Source organism: Pararge aegeria, chromosome 19 (assembly GCF_905163445.1).
Source record: "Pararge aegeria chromosome 19, ilParAegt1.1, whole genome shotgun sequence".
Classification (NCBI taxonomy): domain Eukaryota; kingdom Metazoa; phylum Arthropoda; class Insecta; order Lepidoptera; family Nymphalidae; genus Pararge; species Pararge aegeria.
In genome coordinates, this window is record NC_053198.1 from 6,728,795 (window position 1) to 6,748,825 (window position 20,031).

Consider the following 20,031-nt stretch of genomic DNA (forward strand, 5'->3'; position numbering starts at 1 on the left):
TAAACACGGAAACTTCGACATCAACCTCAAGGTTCTGCTACATTGGTTTTTGTCCTAATAAGAAAGTTTAGTTTTCAATGAAACATTTAATCTATATTAAAAAAAAATTACTTATTTTTTAACCGACTTCTAAAAAGGTTTTCTTTTATGTTTGTTATCTGAGAACTTCGTAATTTTTTAACGGATTTGCAAAATTCTTTTTTTTGTTTGCAACGGTATACTTGCCAAGTTGCCTCTTTTTCATCAGCTTAAGATCTATTGGAGGAATCTTGAAGTAATCTAGGGCAATCTTTAAATATAATAGGCACATTGATAGCGATTTAAGCATTTTTTAAAGTAACTTCAGCATTTCGTGTGGCGCAAGTGAAACCGACGATGAAGACCACAGGTGGACACTGGGACTATACAATTTTAAGTATTACGAGGGTTGCGATTCGATTATGGGCAGTTGCGTATTTTAAGATTCAGCGACCTGGGCCAGTAAGATACCACTTGAACCTAATTTACAGTACATTTTATTAGCAGTAGACCTTTTCGTAAGAGATCCAACTGCTTCATCCGTTAACTATTGTTATCTATATATTTTATATATATAGATAACAATAGTTATTATTAATAAAAACGGAAAGTTGTGTTAGTTACACCATCTATAACTCAAGAACGGCTGGACCAATTTTATATGATATTTGATTTTTTGGATTTCTCTTAGTCCGGATTAGGATAATAATAAAATGGTATGTGTATATATTATGGACAGTTTAAAAAAACTCTTTTTATTCTTTTTGTGTCGGTAAAATAAAGAAGATTGCTTCATTTATCTTAACTTCCAATATATAAAAAAAACTGGTGGTTATGGCGTTCGTTCGTGAAGTTTTTCTACAAATCCCGGGAGATTCTTTTGTTTTACTGGGATAAAAAGTAACCTTAGTAAGTTACTCTCCGTCTTTTCAACTAACTCTATGCATAATATCACACATTTATAATATATGTAACTAGCAACAAATAATCACAGAAGTTGGTCTGCTGCATGTTTACCATAAGCAGTGCACGCTTTTTGCTTAAACAATTCATTGTTAAAAACTTACGGTAATCGAGTGAAAAGTAAACACAACTTGAATAGGCGCCCATGCGTAAGGCTTACCTTTATTTTCATTAGTTGATAGTTTTTGTCATAGATCGACCACTGACACATAAATGTATAGCAGACTTGGGGCCATGGTTACTTCAGTACATTCACAGTTATTTTACCTCGGACATCTGTCAAGTATTTTAATTATTTTATTTTACATAGTGTTGCAATCAGTTAATTAAATTAATCTAGTCTAGGCTCTAGACTTAGTCGGTTCTAGATAAATAACAATAAATTAATTACGCCAATTTTACAGTTAAAGGTAAAATAACTGTTTAGTTTATATTTATATATTTTATACATATTTATAAAATTTAGTCTGTGCGTGCGTCATATTAAGTCAAACTGTACGCATATTTTTATGCCAACCGCGGATTAATAACGGCTTCAGAAGGGGACAGTAAACCCGCTCTGTGCAGTTGGCAAATAGCATAACGGTTAGGGTTGTCCTGCTTTTTTAACCGGGACTTAAAAAAGAGGGGTCATCGCTTTATCTGTCTGTCTGTGTCATCGTTACGCTCGAACTGATGGACTGATGTGAATGCCATTTTTAGCATTACGCTCTTATCACTCTTACACACGTATGTTTACTTTTTTTTTAATTTAAAATCAAATTTACATACTAGAATTCCGGGTAATAATCAATTACTGTTATCGACAAAGTTCTGCGATCACAATATATTAATAAATAATTATAAGATTTTCTCCCAACCTTTTTTTTTTGTTTCTATTTTTGTACAAATTTTTGCAACAATAATGTTTCATTAGGTTTTCAATAAGGCCACTTAACAATTTTTTCTTGTTATATGTATTTGTACTATGTATACCATTGTGTTATAAGATACTGTGTTTTTGTTTGTGAACCCAAATAAATAAGTAAATTAATAAACAGGGTGGCATCCCTAATTGCAGTATCAAATACAGTCTGTACTTGGGCGTTATAAAAACAACGGATGGCATTTCAAGTGCCTTGTATGGTAACCTAAATGTCGCTTGCAACAAAGTTGCAAAGGCCTAAGTTAAAAGCGATTAGAAATTTGACTTTGACTTCAGGTATCTATATTCGGGTGGTTATTTCCCTCTGGGCATGACTAAACATTGCACTTCATTTCTATTGCAATAATATGATGCAAGAAAATTAACTAAATTGTAAAAATATATTGATTGCGTTAAGATTAATTCAAACAGTTGATTACAGTTAGGCTTTTTAAAGAACCGTTGTCAATTTACAAGGTTTACTCGCGTCGAACATGTATTCGCACAGTTTGTACTGAGGTTTCCAAATTAACAGAGGTTTTTATTTTATTCGCCTCGGAACAAATTGTCGGACCAAGCAGGTGACCCAACTGATGGTTAGTGGAAACCCATCGACTATTATCAGAGCATAGAAGCCCCACGTGCCTGTAATTTCACCGGCAACACGCCTTTGGACCGGAACAAAGCGTTGCAACAGTGCTGTTTTGCGAAATAAGCATGGCCATTGGAATTCTTCGCACGGTCACAAAAAGTCTGCCACTACTACTGATCTTACAGCGGCCTGCAAATTATGCGATAAACTTAGTCGCTATCAGATTATCACTTGAACCACGCGCAAAACACCCAACTACAGGTGGTGTATTGCACTTGAATATTCAGAGCAATAATCCCAAGTCTACGGATCGACATTATAATATTGCGAATAGTAATAATTAACACTAATTATTCTGTAACATGCTTAATAACGTTAAATTTCTTGATTCTAGTCTAAATTACTATCACTATAACTATTTTGTAATTACATTTATTTCACTGTTGCATTCGAGCTATTTATTGGTTTAACATTAAGTTTAACTTGAATAACAGACGGTTTCAACGTGTTATAAGTTAGCAATCAACCTTTAGGAAAGCGTGATAGTGTTGTGGCAGCTGCTATTAGTTATGCTAGTGTGTTAGTTATGTGTGCAGATAATGGAATCTTAATTACGTCATGCTTGTCTGTCTGTTTGTACGTGACATATACAAGAATTATATTTTTCAATGTATTTCCTGAACATGAAATGCGAGAGGCAGATATATTACTTCCTTTCATTCCCGGGAATATAGCGTTGGGGTTAGCTATAAACTCGTTCAACTAATATAAGCGTAGTCCGGTAGTCCGATAGTCTTTAAAATATGTAACTAACAACTTTTAAATCATAAATAAGAGTCACATTCGAAAAATGACAACTTAGTATGCGTTTTTAAAAAAATAATTTTTTAATCAAGTTTGGTTTTCAATATATTTATAAAACAAAAACTTATATTTTATGGTATATACTCACCCCGTGACTATTAGATTAATTAACTATTATGGATTTTCTGTATAACATTTTACTTTACGGTCAAAATAAACATAAAGTTTAAAAATAGTATTCCTATAAAATAAACCTCGGATTTGCGTAATTTATGTTGCCTAGCCAATAAATAGTCCGTCGGATCCGTAAATATTTCACTTTTGTAAGAATACTTTATCCGTAACTCGTTTCAAAGTGAATTTTTATTTCCCTTTATTCTTACCACCAAATTTTTTTTTTTCTAAAAAAATGGCATCAATACAGTAAATTTCCCAGTAAAGTAACTGTTTTGACGTGACGTAACTCAGGCAGTGATGTTAATATTAGCAGTAGCCAAACCTATTGAGTTTTTATAAACCGTGTCCGGGTTTATGGATTACATTATTGCAATTGTCTTAAAACTCTCCATTTCTTTTTGAATAAATTATAGCCTATTTTACTTTGATAGTTTAGCTTTCTTTTGACGAAGAAATGGTTAAAATCGGTTTTTAATATAGATACGTATTTCAGGACTATTTAAAACTACATCTAGGGTTGCCTGGAGACAGTACATTTTATATTTTAATATTAATCTCATGTAATATTTTGATTATTACTATAATCTAATTTATTTCGTTTGACGATAGTGTACAAACTGAAATCGGGTCATAGTTACCAAAATTAAAGAATATAATTATTATTTTGTAAGATTCTTATGCCTTATAAAGGCTTATAAACGCTTCCCTTTCGTACCTTACACCGCTTACGGGTTGCCAATGGACGCGGACGCACAGCAACAGGTGCGAGTCGCACTTGAACTTTCCGTGCAATAGTCACTAGCCACGATGGATATCGTCCGATTACAATGATTAAGCCTAATAATTACACAACGTTGCCTGTAAATCTCCACTCCAGACTAGAATTTCCTATGTTAAATAATAGACCATATGTATAAAATCCCATTCAATTTGGGGTTTTGGGGTTTTCGGCGTAGTGGAAAAGCTTTATGACACAGAAAGAGGTTATGTGGGACTCGTATATCCGACCTAAAAAGCAACACAGTATGTCGTTCTTGTTGGCTTTACTAGAAACCCGGGGAATCCGTTGTATACTTCCCGAAAGTACCCCTTCTTCTGCTTAAGGCTAAGGTTCGCATGAATCCTGGTGCTACGTCGACCGGTTACGATCTATTGTGACGCCGCTGTCTAGATCTCCCAGCAAGCATTGGTTGCCGCCAGGAAACGCAGCAGTTTTTTACGCCGGAAGAGATCTAAATACCTGAAAATGAAATGAAAATGAAATGAAATGAAAATACACTTTATTGTACACCTAACAGAAATTAAATTATAAACAAAAACAACACAATAAAACACAGGTACAATGGGCGGCCTTATCGCTAAAAAGCGATCTCTGCCAGGCAACCAAATCAAGGAAAGGAAAAAAACAAAAAAACACAGATTTAAGGGTTAGGTTGTACACAAGAGCAGAGCAGTTAACAAATTAAAAATAAATATATATATGAATTATTATATCATACAAAGTACAAGCCCACAACACAAAGATAAGTGTCTCCGAAGCATAAAAAAAAAAAAATGACTAATTAGGGTGGCATAAAATGTTTTTTAAGGAGTCTTTTAAAAATCGGTAGTGACTGCTGTATTACCTGTTGTATTATATAGATACTTTCCCATAAATATTGCATCAACGCCGGACAGGAACAGGTTAAATGTAGCGGCGTCTCCGCAAGCTCCTTACAGATCTGCGTAGATCTGTGTCCTGCAGCTTTTGGTTGACCATGTGCCTGTTAAGCCCAAAGTGTTCCGTAAGCGCTCGAACCCGTAATCCCTACATAAATGTTGAATGTTAGATTTCGGGGCGCTGCTCATCTCGACTATTAATTCCAGTGTTATAAACGCTCACCGTTCGTGCCTTGCGCCTCTTGCGGGTTGTCAATCGATGCCCAGCAACAGGTGCGAGTCGCACTTGAACTTTCCGTGTAATGGTCACTAGCCGCGATGGATGCCGTCTGATCACAATGATTAAGCCCAATAATTACTCAACGTTGCCTGTAAATCTCCACGCCAGACGTTTCAGTGCGTATATTAAAATAGTTCGTCGGTGACTGTTTCTGCGTTACTTCTGAACTGAGTACTCGCTAGATTTGTCTTTTTAAGTAGAGGTTTTTGTAACAGAGCTCGTCCTACCACCATGCTTATTTCTGCCGCTAAGCCGCATAGTCGCAATGCTGTGTTGCGGTGTGCTTGCTGGTGTTATTACAGCCACATGAGGCTTAATATCTAAGCCTTAGGCTGGTGGACACAAGCTGTGGCGTGCACAGAAATGTTCACCAGGGTAGGCATAAAGAAGTAAAATGGCAAAAAAATGCCAAAATCTTCCCCTGTTGCCAGTTATATTAAAATGCTAGGGTAGGCAGCGCTTTTGTGCATGTATGCAGTGCACGCCACTGGACACAGGGCAACACTTTGCAGGATGTGTTCCTTGCATGCTCTGCGAAGTGTTGCTCTGTTTATAGGCAATGGTTTTCAAGTTACCATCAAGTAGACAGTGATTTGAGAACAGGGTATGCACTAAGCGGGCAGAAGATATAAAATTTAAAAAATCTCCAGACGGGTTATAAAAAACATAAGGATAGGCATTTTTAGAGATATAAAAAGCCTACCCTAAAGTTTGTATAAGTTGTACTGGAGATTTTCTTCATTTAATATCATCTTCATACCCTTTGCATACCCTCTATGCACGCCACTGCAGGTGGGATATTTGCTTTGTCCATCAATTCAATTATCAACCATAAAAAAAGTTTTATAAGTGATTTGTGTGCACTTATGGCCATTACCTGACTGTCTAGCTTTGCCTCGCAAAGTTAACAAACAAACAAGCAGTCTACGTTGGGGTTTATGATATTATTACGGGTTTATAAATCCGAAACGGTGTCTGATTTTTTCATTAAAATCACCCGGGCACGTGTCTCTGAAAAGGGTCGTCGTCCACAATGCTGGCCAAGTGCGGATTGGTGGACTTCATACGCCCTTGAGGATATAAGGAAAGGTTTATCTTGGAGATGTAACTTAAAAGTTTTTACTAAACGTAAGTTAATAGAAAAGTCCTATTAGGTATAGTATTAAAGACGTCAGCGATAAAAAAGCAGGTTGCTTCTTAAATAGTTTGAAGTAACAATGTGGGATGGTGATATAAAAAAAAAAACAACTAGCCAAGTTTTTTTGTGGGCTTCTTATCAGACCACGGCACGTTTGAAACCCTCGTAGCTGTAGTTTTAAATAGACGCATTTAGTTATCGGCATCAACTCACTTCTATTTTTATTTTACATGTAATGTACACATCAAAAGTGCCACATATTCTCCATAAGGTTCTCAAAGGTGTGTGGAATCCACCAAGTCGCACTGGGTCAGTTTTGTGGATTACGGCCTTAGCCCCTTCTCATTATCGGCAACTTCGGCGACGGCCGACTGGCGCAGTAGGCAGCGACCCTGCTTTCTGAGTCATTGGCCGTGGGTTTGATTCCCACAACTGGAAAATGTTTGTGTGATGAGCATGAATGTTTTTCAGTGGCTGGGTGTTTATATATATATTATAAGTATTTATGTATATTATTCATAAAAATATTCATCAGTCATCTCAGTACCCATAACACAAGCTACGCTTACTTTGGGGCTAGATGGCGGTGTGTGTATTGTCGTAGGGTATATATTTATTTATTTATTATGGGAGGCCCGTGTCCTGTAGTTTACGGTAATGGGTTAATATGATGATGTTTATGATGAGTGCCCGAATCACCTGCTAAACCAATGTTTTCGAACTCTTTAACTAAGATAAGCATTCTGGATACGAACAAAGTACTCCTTTTATTACAGGAAACCAATGGATTTCTACATATCGAAAACACATTTAGCAGCGTGCATTCCAGAAACGGGAATATGTTACCGCCAGCATGGAAATTTCTTAATCTCACGAGAAATCAGCAATTGTACACGTACGCGGAAGAGGCGGCGGGCGACCTTTGTTTCATCAGACTATTTTATAAAAACAGAAGCAGTCATACAGTCTGTAAACAGAAAAGACTAGAAAAGCTTTGTGACATAGCACTTCCGGGAAAGTACTATCATGGCGATAGTACTTTCCCGGAAGTTAGCTAGTTAGTTAGATGCTTATTTTTGCCGCAAAGCAGAATTGTTAACATGTTTTAATAATAAAATAATAAATAAATAAATATACTACGACAATACACAAATCGCCATCTAGCCCCAAAGTAAGCGTAGCTTGTGTTATGGGTACTAAGATAGCTGATGAATATGTTATGGTCTAAAGGGTGGGTTACCTGAATAATTATAGGCACACGGAGCTTAACACCTACGCCCCAGGTTGATGGTCATAAGGCTTGGTTCGTCAATCATTATTAAGAAAAAAGAGAAAGCTTAAAGCAATCGAATAACCGTGTTTCGGCACTGAATACTTTTATATTGTAATAGATTTCTCTACAAAAACGTATATTAGGTATATACTCACTATTTTACTGCACAGTGATTTAACAATTAATCGATTCAAATTATAATAACCGAAAACATACTCAAAATAATGCACAGTATACACAAAAATGAACTTTTCCAGTGATCAACACTTTGGTCAACATAACTTAACTTTCTCTTGTATAATATAACTTGCGCGGGAGTTCTTTATAATGTTTTCAAAGGCGTGTGAAGTCCACCAATCTCATAAGGCTAAAAACCATATTCTGGGAGTGGACCCGCGTCCTGTAGTGGGGCGTTAATGGCTTTTTAATACGCAGGCCGTTATTTGGCGCGACACTTGTCCGGCGCAATACGTTACGAAAATGTCGAGGTCGTCGGTGACGCAAGCACAGAAGTTTCATCCCATGCCAAAAATCGCTCAACGCGGCTAAAGAAGTTTCCACTCCAATAAAATTTAGGATCCAGTATAAGCCTTTGCACGCGGCGACGCGCCTTCTGACCTCCCGCGTGGAGTCGAGGACCTAGATTAGAGATACAGAGTAGATATATTATGTATTTACTATATAAGTACAGGTAGGCTAAGCACGTCGAACGCTCGTGAATTATTGTTATTTACTAACGCACTAATCTCACTTAAATATAGTGTAAACGTAGTTTTAGTGAAAAGGTCATCTTGTTAGCTTTGTCTTGTTGTGAAATTAACATAAATGAATTGATATGTAGTGATTGTGTTTTTTTTTTTTATCATATATATTTTCTATTGAAAATGATAATGAAAAATAATTTATTTGTTATCTCAATTTCATTACAAAACAATTGGCTAAGACGTCCATTTAATTTTGGAAAAAACCTGTATTTGGAAATCTCGCTCTTTCCGATACAAAGTTTTCACATAAACTGATAACGTGACTTAGCCAATTCATTACATTTTATTATTTTATACTTTTATTATTATTTTATTTATTAAACAAAACATAAGTAATTATAAACAAAAAGTCGATATAAACAGTCGACTAACTAGAAACAGATATAAATTAGTGATATCTGCATATCGTCTGAGAAAAGTACAGAAATCCTTTGTGGGGACGGGTATATGCTTTTATAACATGATACCGAAGGTAATATTAGATCTACCTTTACCTTAGTTTAAATAATATATTTAAACACATTTAACAAATCGTGGTTACAACACGATTGATGAATTCCTTAACGATAAGGCTGCTTGGAAGCAGGCCACTACGCTCTTATCTCTCACAAAACAGAAAAATTCTAAAGATTGTTAAACTTTAAAATTATGTTGGAAAAGAGCAATCTGCTGAGTTTCTTGCCGGCCCTTTTCAGTGGAATCTGCCTTCCGAACCGGTGGTAGAACCTCAACAAACAGACTGACTTTTCGTTTCAAAAGTGCTTACTAATTAGGCCTACTTGAAATAAATTAATTTTGAATTTGAATTTAAAATTTGGTAGTGAAGATTTTTCAGTAGGTAACGATTTAACTAGGTTATCAGTTTTCAAATTGGCCAGTCGGGACTGGCGTCAGAGGTTGTCAAAACTATATGTTTCAGAAATAAGAATTATCATTATCAACATATTACCGGAACACAGGGGGACCTCAGGTCACGGGTCGGGCAGGTTTTTAGGCCGCAATCTACTGGCCAATTGCGGATTAGTGCAATTGAATACGCCTTTGAGATCATGACGGAGAACTCTCAGGCATGCCAAATTCCTCACGAAATTGAGTTGTTTTTGTATTTTTGCGCTACATGTGTAATGTATTATATAGAAGGAATTGTGCGTTTAAATAATGTATAAAATTGCAAATGTAATAAACGAATTTATTGTCTGAATTTGGTTATATTTGCATTCATATAGCAGTTGTCAGATTCGTTGAATGCATATTTCAATACAAATACACCTCGAGTTTGCTTGTGTATCTAAGGAATCCGAGTACAGTTAGTTAATGATATCTTAAATAAATAAATAAATATACTACGACAATACACTCATCGCCATCTAGCCCCAAAGTAAGCATAGCTTGTGGTACGGATACTAAGATTTCTAATCAATATTTTTATGATTAATATACATAAATACTTATAATATACAGATAAACACCCAGACACTGAAAAACATTTATGTTCACACAAACATTTTCCAGTTGTGGGAATCGAACCCACGGCCTTGCACTCAGAATGCAGGGTCACTGACTACTGCGCCGGTCGGCCGCCAAAATTATTTGATAACAAGTCATCATATATCATAAACCTAATAAATGTTTGAGTATTGAGCACGCGCCTCCTTTATCTTTGGAGAGAGAGACAATTGTTAACTTATCTCTAATCTCTAGGTCGAATACGGGTTTGCATGGCCACTTAGGCAAGTTCATTTGCCTCTTAAGAATAATCCTTCACGGTCGACACTATTGCTTGCTCTAATTCTATCTAACTAAACAGAAAAACCGTGATGCTCCAGTAAACTTAATTGGGGAGACACGAACCGTGGTCAGATCTAGGAAATTCCGAGAATCAGAATGTGGAAATGGCATTCGTGACCTTCGACTTATGCAAATAAAAACGTTGACTACTGCGCCGGTTTTTCCAAATAGGGCTGCCAACTACTATCTATAGTAATACAATATATATATATATATATATATATATATATCAGTTCTCCGATTTGATTGTTACAACCCTTTCTCTTATCAATTACATGTGACATGTGTAAACAAATTTAGGATTAAAACAGCGCCATTTCCCTAATGCTTAATACATATATATATATATTGATATATATATAACAATAACTGCCTCGTTTGTATATTAGATGATAGCTCGTTTGTAAATATGTCGAATAAATTAGTTATTTGGTATATTTGTCAGGTATTGGGTTAATTCGTAAAAAAAGAATTAGGGAAATGGCGCTGTTTTAATCCTAAATTTGTTTACACATGTCACATGTAATTGATAAGAGAAAGGGTTGTAACAATCAAATCGGAGAACTGTTTTCCGATTTGATTTATTCAACCCATTTAGGAGTCGACCCACTAAAGCCGCCGACCCGTTGAAACTGGTAGCTAGAGGTCGGCGTCTTTATTAACCGACTTGCAGACTTAAAAAAGGAGGAAGTTCTTAAATGGATTTTTTTTTATTCGTCTGTTAGAGGTAGTCTCAAAACTTAGTCATTTATAAACCGATTTGAAAAAATCCTTTTGTATCAAATGGCATAAAGTTAAGGTCTGTTGTAGAGCAGGAGGGAACTCTTCAAATATTATAGCGAAAAAATTCTTAAATTTTTTAAAGTAATTTGAGCATTTGCTTTCGAAAAGCACCAAGACCACGGATGGCCACATTGTGTAGTTCCGGTGAACTACACAATAAGTAGTATTGCACGGGTTGCTATTCGATTATGGTAGTTTGTAAGAAATTTATGCTTGTCACAATTACAACTGCTGATGGTGAACTGCTGGGAACTTGCTCAACCATTAAAGTCCCAGGTTCGGAAACAGAAATATTTTGCAAAAGGCGTGAAAAACTTTGTTATAACCGAATGTGACTTAAATCTGACAAGATTCCCTCTCTCGGACGCGCGTCCTTTCTGGGACATGACAATTCGGTCTTCGGACACGACCGCGCTCAATTGCCCGAAAATCAAAGATGTTGTTGATTTTTACATATGAAGCCAGCAACAAAAACGCCGCCGGTCGGGCTGTATCAGCGGGTCTGAGGCTTTGGAACTCCGAGAGCAGTTCAGGGTAATGATTTATTATGACTTATATTATGTGACTTTAAAACCCTGAAACTCTCCAACCAGTAGGTATAGTAGCAGCGTCAGCTAAATCGTCCGAGACTTCTCTTGTAAAAGTCTACAAGAGAAGTCTCGGCATAAAACACGCTAGGAATTATACTATTATAAAAGCTTAGGATTATGAAATGAAAAAAAGATATAACACATTGAAGGTCGAACCTTACATCAGAGTCTACTACTATCAATCATGCATGCATCAAAAAGAACAATGTACATTTTGCAACACTTCAAGTTATATTTTTTCCGCTGTTTCCATAGAACCAAGAGATATAACTTCAATCGGGTAATAAAATCTTACTTTATCATGTCGAATCTTCCACTGTGTTGGCTGACTGGGTGTAAAACTATAAAAAGGCTTAGGATAATCCAATACAAAACAGACTCAAAGTATCGAATTGTTCGCACATTTACGATCGGACGCATCGTCACAGATGTCAATCATGCATCAAAAGGAACTGTGTAACTTTACGGCGTCTCACATAATTCGTTTAAAAGTTTTATTTATTTCTAACGCCGGTTCGGACGCTTTGCTGGGACACGGGTGTTAAGTCTCTATTAACGGGAACGATAAAAGAGTACAATGTTTTCTTTGAATGGTACATCGTCAACTCACCTATGTTTTATGCTCGTCGCCTTGGGTTTTATAGCTGTTCAATTAATATTATGTTGAATTGGTGCTTTTGATTCACCACGCTTGCGCTTTGAATTTTTAACAGATTTATATGTTCTGAGCTTCTTATCTGTATCATTGCTAATCTTATACTAAAATATAAAGCTGAAGATTTTGTTTGTTTATTTGAACGCGATGATTTCAGGAACTACTAGTCTGATTTGAAAAATTCTTTCAGGCTGTTTGCTGTATATCATCACGCTAAGACCAGTAAGAGCATAGCACCACTGAAGAATGTTTTTAATTGGTTTGTTTCTTCCTTTTGAGAGCTTCCGCTGCGTGCGCTACGTAAGCGGTTAAAGTCTTGAGAAAATCATGTATGACAAAGTGGTTAGCCTTTAAAATTTTTGCCGTCATCACACGGCGATATTTTCAGCATCATCATCATATTAACCCATTAACGGTCCTCTACAGGGCATGGACTTCCTCCCACAATGAGAAGGGCTTGGGCCGTAGTCCACTACGCTGTCCCAATGCGGATTGGTAGCTCCATTAGAATATTATGGACTCTCAGGCATGCAGGTTTCCTCACGATGTTTTCCTTCAACGTTGAAGATAGATATGTTAATAGCTTAAAATGCATAAACTCAAATTTGAGGTGCGTGCTGATATTCGAACTCGGGCACTCGAAAGTGAAGCCGAAGTCCCAACCACTGAGTTATCACCGCTACGGCGATTGTACCTATACTCATCGCTACCGGTTTCAGCAATAACCAAGATACTGAATAAACTGAAAGGGTCACCAAACATAACGATGTTGTAAAACTTGGACATAATACACTGGCTACTTTATTCTATTCCGATTAGAATTTTGTGGCCCCTCTTTAACCTTGCTTAACAAAGCGTGAATCTGATGTAGGTACTCGTACATACTCGTACTATTTCGCACTTAAACTTTTCGAGTTATTTTAGACCCCACGTCCACTTCATCGATCATCACGTCTCGTTCATTCTCTCGTTCGTTCACCCATTCACTTGCAAGTAATTAAGTTACAACTTACAATGCACAGTTTAGCTATCATACAGAATAGTGAAAACTTCGCGGGTGACTACTATAGCAATTCTGCTGTCATATGAAAGCAGAATATCTAGCCTTTACCGCCGAAAAAGCGTAATCGATAAATCAAGAACTTCCCAAAAGAAGCTTTATTGAATTATTCTTTAAATCTTCTTTTGGAAAATTTTAGATTTTTCGGCTACGCTTATTCGGTGGTAAGAGCTCGATATAGTCTATTAATAGAATAAAAAATGTAACAGACATCCGCATCTTATCTCGTTTATTGGTTCTAGTCAGATCTAATCTTCTTCTCAATTCCGTAGATCTTTATTAGTTCCGCACAAATTTTGACCATCGTAATTTCCCAAATAATTTTACAATCGTTTCCAATGATATTGGCATATATAGAGTAACATATTAGTTCAATTAGAAATTGATTATTAAATTTAGCGAGTTTTTGAGCTGTAAAACGCTCGTAAGCTTCTCCACATAGTAGTCAGCATTTGCTTCCCAACTGTATGTTTTCTAAACTGTGACTATAATATGATTTACGATGAGGGGACAATATTTTACTCTGGAACTATATTTCACGTGTCCGGTCGTAAATGCCCCACTTGTAATAAACTCGAAAAATTGTGTTCCAAACACTTGGGTGGCAAAAGTTAATTTGTCGTAAAAAATAGTTTTGGATTTCGTATGCATGACTTGGTTTCTTGTTCGTTCGTTTTGTTGGACTATTAAGTATAGAAGTATAATAACGTTGTTTATGTGTGCGAGTATTTTTTTAATGGAGTCGCATCAGCTAGGGTTCCCAGCCGTGTATTATTTGAACGATCTTACCATACTAATATCACCCGTCCTGCAATTATTACCATAAACAATATTAAAAAAAATTAAAATTCCTTGCAAGGGGTTAGGCAGAGATAATTTACAATGACCGAAAATTGCTTATTTCTGAATTATGTAAGACTTATGATTTAACAATTATTATAACTTTAGTAGGATAGCGATGAGGCCACGAAAAGATGCAAATAAACATACCATACAAATATCACTTTATTAATTTACTTTATAAACTATGACAATATAAACTTATCGTTTTACAACCTCGCAATTCACTTCATAACTCTCTAAAAGAACGATCCAACCCGCCAAGAAGAAAACCCAATTTCCCGCCTAAACTCATAGCGTCCAGGTAGAATCCAAGCAATTTGATTGGTTCCCGCCGTTATTCGTCTACCGGCGTTAACCAATCGGAGAATGACAACCGATCGTCTCGTTCAAAAATAAGATTAAATTAAAAAAATAACAAAGAAGTGGAAATTATAATGCTATTTAAATTTAAATCCTAACACAATTATATTTAAACAATTAAAAGTAGCACTTGCTTCGACGGTGAAGGAAAACATCGTGAGAAAACCTGCGTACCTCAGAATTTTACATAATGGTCCACCAATCCAGCGTGGTGGACTACGGCTTTAACCCCTACTCATTGTGGGAGGAGACCCGTGCTCTGTAGTGGTCCGGTAATAGGTCGATATGATGATCTATAATCCCAGTTTTCTAGTTAAAAGAATGAAGGTACCGTTGTAGTGAATTATACGAAAATAATATATTTCTGATAGACCAATAACCAAAAAACAATTTTACACTATTTTTTTTTAGAAAATACTGCTACTGTTTTATCAAAACCTAGATAACTAAGTTATGAAAAAAGCAATGCTTTGGTAAATAAAGATATTTTAAAAAAAAATGAATGAAATGTTACAACTGAATTAACTTTATTCAAATAGGGTTTCTATGACCTCTTGGAAGAGAGCGAGTTGAATTGGCTATTTTCCTACGCAACAACATTAACAAACAAATAAACTGACGCAAAATTAGTGGAGTAGCTTACTTAAAAATATGGCAAATGGGCGCAAACTGGGAAATAGGCTGTTCATTAGCAAATGTTCACATTTGATTTTGATATTGCTCCGGCTTACAACTGAACTGTCAGTGCAATTCCTTTATGATTTATATTTCCCCGGCTCTTCAAAGAGTTAGTCTGTAGACCACGAAGGGTGTCCTTTGAACACGATCGTTAAAATTAACTGCCACAGAGTTTAACGGGACGTCATATTGTCCCGCTGCATATGATACTAATATCTTGTTTATTATGGCTTTTTACTTAACGGATATATGTGTTCGGCGTTAGAGGTTGTTTGTGTGTGCGTTCGTTTTTATGTTTTTTTTATCGTAATATTTGAAGGACAAAGCAGATGACCCACCTGATGGTAATTGGAAAAACATCGCTCATGAACAGGGCATGCAAGGAGTACGTCCTGCAACATGCCGCTCTGTGTCCATCAATTTGAGCCTTAGGTGTTAAGTCTCAAGTGCCTGCAATTACACCGGCAACCACGCCCTTCAAACCGGAACACAGCAGAAACACAGCTTTGCAACAATGCTGCTTAGCGGCAGAAATAAGCATGCGATAGTAGGTACTTCCCCGGACGAGCTCTGTCACAAGAAGCTCTTCTACCGAAAAAAAAAAATACTCCCACTTGGTTCCCACTTTCCCTAATTAACTAAAACGCTAAAGCTCATTTTGAGTGAGATACTTTGACATTTACACGGTATTGGAGAGAAGTATTACTAACTGCCTCTATGTATTCAACTAGGGCTCACAAGGATTTGATTCCCGAGTCGTGCAAATGTAACATATTCATTCCATACTCTTAAACAATATATAAACATATACTACGACATTACATACATCGCCATCTAGCCCCAAAGTAAGCGTAGCTTGTGTACTAAGTTGACTGATGAATATCTTTTTAATAAATAATATACATAAACATTATAATATACATATAAACACCCAGATACTGAAAAACAGTGATGTTCATCACACAAACATTTTCCAGTTGTGGGAATCGAACCCACGGCCTTCGACTCAGAAAGCAGGGTCGCTGCCCACTGCTCCAATCGGCCGTCTTAATCGGTTTTTACTCGGCATCGAACCGTAACGCTACATCTTTTGGAAGTAGGTACGTTTTTGTCGGTAACTAGCCACGGCCGAAGCCATACCAGACCTTGGAAAATTTAGAACCCATATACTCCCAAATTTCCCCTGTCGAATTGAATTCAGGACCTCCCGCTTATAAGAGCGCTGAGCCAGGTAGGTCGTCAAAAGAATGCAGATAAAAGATGAAGGTTAATATTCTTCCTTATAGGAATATATAGATTCCAATGGCGATTATATAAATTGCTAAGCTATTCCAATATTTCTTATAATACAATGATTAAGTTTATTATATCGATAATAACCATTGTTTAACTCAATGCCGTGTACCAATCGGACTTCAATCCAATCCAATCCAATATAATAAAGGACAAAATGGCGGATAGAACATTCCATCTATAATTTGCGCCGCCCCATTTTGTATAAATTCTGTTATAAGTTCGCACAGAAAAATAAAATACTATTAAATTTTTCTGTGTGTTGTTTTTAATTATATTAAAATATCTCATCACTAGCGGACCCTCGCAACTTCGTCCGCGTATGAGTCAATCGAGAAGCTAGAATAGATCTGATGCTAACATCATAATCATCACTATTATTTTACGTGGTATACTGAGTTAGTTAGTTGTCATTATTTTAGTTGTAACATACATACATCCACCCTAACAAACTTTCGCATTAATAATTTTAAGTAGTGGTACGCATGTATTCGATCGTTGTCCCATATGCCTTGCTACTTGCAGTTATTTGTGAAGAGTTATGTCCTTTATCTTCGACAATATTTATCAGATCTTCATAAAAAATAGACCATACATGCTTGGTAGTACCCACTGTCAAAAAATAAATATTAAAATCGGTGCAAATTTAACGGTGATATGAATTTACTTCATCAATTTTCGTCCCATTTTCCGGAGAAAACTTAGTGTTTATCGGGATAAAAAGTATTCTATATGTTGACCCGGGATACCAGCTACCACTATACCAAATTTTATTTAATTCCGTTTCGTAGTTTTCACGTGATGCCCGGACAGACAGACAGACAGACAAAAAATAAATAAAAATCTGTTTTGGACTCAGTATCGATTATAAAGCATCCCCCGGTCAAAATTTTCAAAATATATTAAATGTACATAAATCTTCCAGTTACAGTTTTATTATAAGTATAGATTTTGAATTAAGCTTAATTTGCTATAGTCCGCGAAAAGTAGCAGAATCTGTATGGTGTAATTTATAATTTCTCCAATCCTTATACTCCACACCAAACAGATCTTCGGCAATGTACCATCGCACGTTTCGCTCCGAAACCGGAGCATCCTCATGAAATGTTGACTTTACAATGAATAGTTTTTAAGTAGTGAGATTTTTGGATATTCTATGCAATATCCAAATATCTCATCATCAATCATAGCCTGTATATACCAGTCCACTGCTAGACTGAAGGCCTCTTTTAACGGGAGGGTTTGCCCCTAATCACCACGCTAGGCAGACAGGTTGGTGATCGCAGTTGATGGTAGTAGTATCCCAACTAGTAGCATAGAGCACGCTGCTGCCCATTCTCCTTTATATTCCCTTAGTCGCCTCTTACGGCACCCAAGGAAAGAGGAGGGATGTTGGTCTCTGTATTCTTATCTACCGTCAACACGGGTCACGTTGCACTATATTATACTGATCAGCAGTGGCGTGCATAGAGGGTATGCACAGGGTATGCAGATGACATAAAATGAAGAAAATCTCTAGTACGAGTTATAAAAAACTTAAGGATAGACATTGTAAAGGTTAAGAAAAGCCTACCCTTGAGTATTTATAACTCGTTCTGGAGATTTTCTTCATTTTATATCATCTGCATACACTTGGCATACCCTCTATGCACGCCACTGCTGATCAGCATATTAAAAAGAGATTTCGATCATAATATTACGCATTTTCATCTTATTCGTGAATCGTGAATTACACAAAAAATTTAAACACGCGGATGTGGTTGATGGGAAAAGAATGCAAGAGTCTCGTTTGTTAGCATTTTATTCAAGACGTTTTTGTTTTTCTTATAAACTTTAGGTACAGGCGTAATAAGTGGGTAGTTATTGGATTACGAAAATATGAGAAGGAATATTATAATTGGCGGTTGACGAAATCGAAGGCACGCCGACTGGGCCTGCCTTCGATGTTTTATCGTATTGGTATTTTTATTCTCACTTAAAATGGACACACCCATCTGCATACCATTTACCATAATGCACGAAATAAAACATTTTTAACCAGTCTCAAGAGTGCGCCTGATGAACCAATTATTTTTAAATATAAATGAATTACTTTGACCGGAATGCAACAAAAACAAATTCCTTCACCACACACTGCTTAACAAGGAAATCGTAATGAATACGGGTAAATTAATGAATGAATGAATGAATGAATGAATACACTTTTATTGTACACCACATAAACATAACAAATTAACAGTAAAAATTTAACAAAAGGTAAAATTAATATTGAACATATAATAATAAAACAATAAAAACTAGCAGCCTTAATGGTTCTCGCATATTAAACGCTAAGACGAAAAAGTGCATCTGGAATGATTTTGATCCATTTTCCACATTACTGTTGTCTTTTACGCTAAAACACAACATATGGCCGATTGGCGCAGTGGGCAGCGACCCTGCTTTCTAAGTCCAGGCTGTGGGTTCTGTCCAAAATAACCAAGGTTGCGCTGAAGGCAGGAAGACGTGTTTTAATTTTAAGTTGTGAAAGAATTGATACATTTTTGCGCTTTACAGTCCATGGTATGCGTAGCATTCGCCACCAGCACCATATTTCGAACGCATCAATTCTATATATATTCAATAGTACATAAGGTACGCACAGTTTGGGGCTAGATGGCGATGTGTGTATTGTCGTAGTATATTTATTTATTTATTAGATCAAAATATAATTATCAACAGGCAACTCTAAGAGAAGAATTTTAGTAGTACTGAGCTTGTTGTGATATGTTACAGTAAATTTATAAAGTGGGTAAATAAATAAACTTTCACACCTATTAATTAATATTTGCCAGATATTTTATTAAATAGTTAATAGATAGTTTTCGAGAAACAATTAAAATTATATTTGATTAACAACCAATGTTTATGACATTGAGTCGGTGGGTATCCCTATCTCTACTAATATTATAAATGACAATGTAAGTTTGTTTGTTACGCTTTCACGCAAAAACTACTTAACTGATCCTCATGAAACTTCGTACACATATTCTTGAAAGTGTTAGAAGTAATATAGGATACTTTTTATCCCGACATTAAGCTCGGTTCCCTTGGGAGAGGGGATGAAGTGGGATTTAAGGCTTAGCGATACTGAATACTTTATTCTTTTTAGAATTACAATTAAATTGAATGCCACATCAAAAACAAAATCAAACGCAGACGAAGTCGCGGTCAACAGCTAGTTTTGATATAAATACGACTGCATTATCGTTGCACCTCAGTCCTACATGGGCTCGAACGATGCAAAAATACCTCCCGGTGTCTCAATCGTCTATCAGATAGTTTGTGTGGGGAAGTACTACCTCTGCTTATTTCTGCTGCAAAGTATTGTTGCAATGCTGTGTTCCGGGTCTGAAGGGTGTGGTTGCCG

At 36.2% G+C, this 20,031-nt stretch overlaps 1 protein-coding gene across 1 annotated transcript in view; it reads left to right on the forward strand.

The window, feature by feature from the left end:
- Window positions 1–20,031, forward strand: part of LOC120632299 (protein doublesex) — a 265,049-nt gene that overhangs the window by 205,230 nt on the left and 39,788 nt on the right. The window lies entirely within an intron of this gene.